Consider the following 5,000-nt stretch of genomic DNA (forward strand, 5'->3'; position numbering starts at 1 on the left):
TTAGGCCTAAACTTAGCTTAGTTATCAATGATAAGGCTTTGTATTATCTGATTAACAACTTCCGGTTCTCTTCTGTATTGCTGGATAGGCCTATGGTTCTCTTAACACATTTCAAAGAACAATTGCGAAAAAAGGAACAAAATCGAGCACGAAGTTCTTTATTTTGAACAATACGTTATGCTTATGATTAATTGTTAATGGGAGTCAGACTTAAAGTATTTTTTTCGAACATTTACGCTACACTCACGATGTAGCGGGAAATTGGAAAACACACACACACATATAATTAATTAATTATTTATTTATATTAATTTATGTGTGTGTTTATTGGCACTCACAAATACATATATGTGTATAGAGAGAGCGAACAAGCTTTACGCGCAGCAAATCATGGCATTATTGGTAGACGCCCTTTTAAAGCTACTCTCTGGGGGAACTGGCAATTTTTGCTAAATCATATCCTTTTTGTTTTATCGCTTCTTGTTGTAAGGAGAACTTCTATTGCCATTTGTTAGTTATCCCGAAGGCTCTACGCATAAAAGAAAACGGAAAATAAATAATTCTATTTTAGTTACGCCTTAATTAATTATGAAAATGTGTGTTGCAACAGAAAGAACGTACTGTCGTGCATAACTTGTTTTTTTATGTTTTATCTTTTTTCTTACAAATGGCATTATCGCATTCGTCTTTGTGTTTCATATTGGCAATACCATTAAACAGAAAAACTCAGCTGTTCTAGACACGTTTTTGCTTAAATTACAATAGCTGACTAGTGTTCCTTCAGTTACTGCAGTCTAAGTCCTTTTGAAGGCAGACGCGGAGAGATCGAGTCATCAGTGTCCTTTAACCTTATTCTAGCAAATTTAGATATTCAGTGAAAGTTAATCTTCAGGGGTTGTACGCTCATCATGGTGTTAATACGTACATGAATGAGTAATGTTTATTAAGCAACGCACAGTGCTACACGAATCAAACACGTAATTTTTCAGTTTGGAGAATGTTAGTGGTCTTTATTTACTACAGAAAACCGATACCCCTCAGAATGAATGACAACAACGCAGAAATGAAACACCGATTTTTTCCTTTCTCTCTTGTTCAAAACACATCCAGTCATTAAATGCGAATCCATGGAACTAAGCCAGAGTCTGTAGGAATAAATGAAGAAAGATGTGCAAAGAAAAATCAAATAACAAGCAAACTAGAGCGAGAAATTCTTGATGTGCGTACATGGCTTGTGTTTTATGAATCTAATTTTACACACATCGAGGGGACAGTAAGGCGAGGAAAAGTTAAATGCAACCACATTAGCCACAAACTAAAGAGGCGCATACAGAGCATACAGACTACTGATTTTCTTTACAGCGACCGCTATGTAAAAAATGTGAATCAGTATTTCCTCACAGTGGATTCCCAATTATTTTTCCTAAGTGCTAAAAAAAAAAAGTCATTTTTCATAATGGTAAATAACAGAGGAATACTTTGTGAATTTGAGAATGGTCTTTCATTAACTTGGGCGACTTATAATTAAGAGGTTAGCTGAAAAGAATGTTGAAGTGCCCTTTGATATTAATAGGATTTATGAAGTGTTTTTTTTTTTTCAAATTTCAATTCTCTCACTCTCACTCTCACTCTCTCTCTCTCTCTCTCTTTCTCTTTCTCTCTCTCTCTGTGCCGTGACCACTTAACTGCTCTTCAAGGAAATATGCTATCTTGACAATTTGTCCTTCAGAGGGCGAGTGCGTAGGCGAGCCGCTTGTTAAGGGACAGGCTCTGTGACTCAAGGGAATGATCCCCCACTAATAGAACACTGATACTGACAGACAATGGGAACAGAAGGCGGATATAATGTCTTTTCTGAAGAAGGTATCGGCGGCGCTACCAGCAGTATTAGGGAGAATTGACTCGGTAAAAAAAGAGGTGACAGTTCTAGTAAATTTACTTTCAAGTGTACTTCATGTCCTCAGTGTACTCCATGACCACGGGAAAGTGACACCAATGAAGTAAATATAAATAATTTACATGATGAGAGTGTAGAAGTTCATGGAGCAATAGCCCCGATATTGTGTAAAAAATGTAAGTCAGAAAATGTTTACTATCAGTGTCTGCATTATTAATACGAACACTGAACACATACCGCCTAAGGTATAGAGGAAACAAAATACAGGAAAAACAAGTACTCCTTTCCACATGATGATGGGCATCCCACTCCTTCATAATAAAAATAATAAAACAATGATGGACATCCCACTCCTTCATAATAAAACTAATAAAACAATGATGGACAGCCCACTCCTTCATAATAAAAATAAAACAATGATGGACATCCCACTCCTTCATAATAAAAATAATAAAACAATGATGGACAGCCCACTCCTTCATAATAAAAGTAATAAAACAATGATGGACATCCCACTCCTTCATAATAAAAATAATAAAACAATGATGGACATCCCACTCCTTCATAATAAAAATAATAAAACAATGATGGACATCCCACTCCTTCATAATAAAAATAATAAAACAATGATGGACATCCCACTTCATAATAAAAATAATAAAATAATGATGGACATCCCACTCCTTCATAATAAAAATAATAAAACAATGATGGACATCCCACTCCTTCATAATAAAAATAAAACAATGATGGACATCCCACTCCTTCATAATAAAAATAATAAAACAATGATGGACATCCCACTCCTTCATAATAAAAATAAAACAATGATGGACATCCCACTCCTTCATAATAAAAATAATAAAACAATGATGGACATCCCACTCCTTCATAATAAAATAATAAAACAATGATGGACATCCCACTCCTTCATAATAAAAATAATAAAACAATGATGGACATCCCACTCCTTCATAATAAAAATAATAAAACAATGATGGACATCCCACTCCTTCATAATAAAAATAATAAAACAATGATGGACATCCCACTCCCTCATAATAAAAATAATAAAACAATGATGGACATCCCACTCCTTCATAATAAGAAAAATAAAACAATGATGGACATCCCACTCCTTCATAATAAAAATAATAAAATGATGGACATCCCACTCCCTCATAATAAAAATAATAAAACAATGATGGACATCCCACTCCTTCATAATAAAAGTAATAAAACAATGATGGACATCCCACTCCTTCATAACAAAAATAATAAAACAATGATGGAACTCCCACTCCTTCATAATAAAAATAATAAAACAATGATGGACATCCCACTCCTTCATAATAAAAATAATAAAACAATGATGGACATCCCACTTCATAATAAAAATAATAAAATAATGATGGACATCCCACTCCTTCATAATAAAAATAATAAAACAATGATGGACATCCCACTCCTTCATAATAAAAATAATAAAACAATGATGGACATCCCACTCCTTCATAATAAAAATAATAAAACAATGATGGACATCCCACTCCTTCATAACAAAAATAATAAAACAATGATGGACATCCCACTCCCTCATAATAGAAATAATAAAACAATGATGGACATCCCACTCCTTCATAATAACAATAAAAAAAAAACTGATGAACTTTCAAATCTACAACAGTTGATCCCTACAGCAGAAGCTCAGACACCATCCAAATCAGCAGCTGTAGGATCAATTAAAATAACAAGTATAGTCGATGTTCCAGCTATGCCTTCAGCCAAGAAATAACGGAGAAATAAAGAGAAATATAAATAAAAGAAATAAAAGAGTACACCCAAGAAATAACGGAGAAATAAAAAATAAATAAAAATAAAATAAATAAGAGTCCACCCAAGAAATAACGGAGAAATAAAAAGAAACAAATAAAAGAAATAAAAAGAAACACAAATAAAAAAAAAATAAAAAGAAATATAAATAAAAAATAAAAGAGTCCACCCAAGAAATAACGGAGAACGGAGACCAAATTATAAGCTAGGGAAACCAGAAAAAGAATAAAGATGAAGAGGATTATAAACCAAACAAAGAAGGGACAAAAAACCGAGACCACATAACCGCAAGGAAAGAGACCGAATGGAAATAAAGGAAACAAATACAGATTAAAGAAAAAGGGAAATAGTGAAAATAAAGAAAGAAAACTAGGGATTATGAAATAGACCGAATGAAAATAGAGGAAAACAGATACAATATTAAGAAAAAGGAAAATAGTGACCGAATAAAGAGAGAAAACTAAAGATTATAAAAAACGAGGAAAAGTAGACAAAAACCAGTGACCAAAAGGAAGAAAAGGGAAACAGACGAAAGGAAAGTAAAGCAAAATATAAACCGAATAAAAGTAAGGGTGAATGGACACCGATAAATGTAAAGGCAACCGGAGACCAAATAAAATTAAAGTGAATAAAGACCAGATAGACGTAAGAGAAACCAGAGACCAAATGAGAATAAGAGAAACCAGAGACCAAACAAAGATAAGAGAAACCGGAAACCAAATAAAAATGAGAGAAACTGGAAACCAAATAAAGATAAGAGAAACCGGAAACCAAATAAAAGTAAAATAAATCTGAGACCAAATAAAAATAAGAAAAACCAAAGACCAAATAAAGATAAGAGAAACCGGAAATCAAATAAAAGTAAACCAAATCAGAGACCAAATAAGAATAAGAGAAACCAGAAACCTAATAAAAAGAGAAACCAGAGACCAAACTAAACTAAAAGGAAAACAGAGATAAAGATAGAGATATAAAGCAAACAAAAAAAATAAAAAATAAAAAAAAGAGAAAATGACAAATAAAGATATATAGCCCCCCCCCCCAAAAAAAAAAAAAAAATGTCGATAAAAAAAGACCGAAGATACACCAGGAAAAGCAGACGATGTTCATGACACAGCGAATAATGACTCAGCAATTTCGGTTCCAGGAAAGAGTCTTTGCACTCCTCCTCGGGCGACGACACCAACCTCTCTGCAACCTGTGTGGGAGATCCAGGTAATTTCCTAAGATATGTCACTTGGCATACTTGAAAGTGTTTGTTTGTTTGTGT

This window comes from Penaeus vannamei, chromosome 18, assembly GCF_042767895.1.
Source record: "Penaeus vannamei isolate JL-2024 chromosome 18, ASM4276789v1, whole genome shotgun sequence".
Lineage (NCBI taxonomy): Eukaryota > Metazoa > Arthropoda > Malacostraca > Decapoda > Penaeidae > Penaeus > Penaeus vannamei.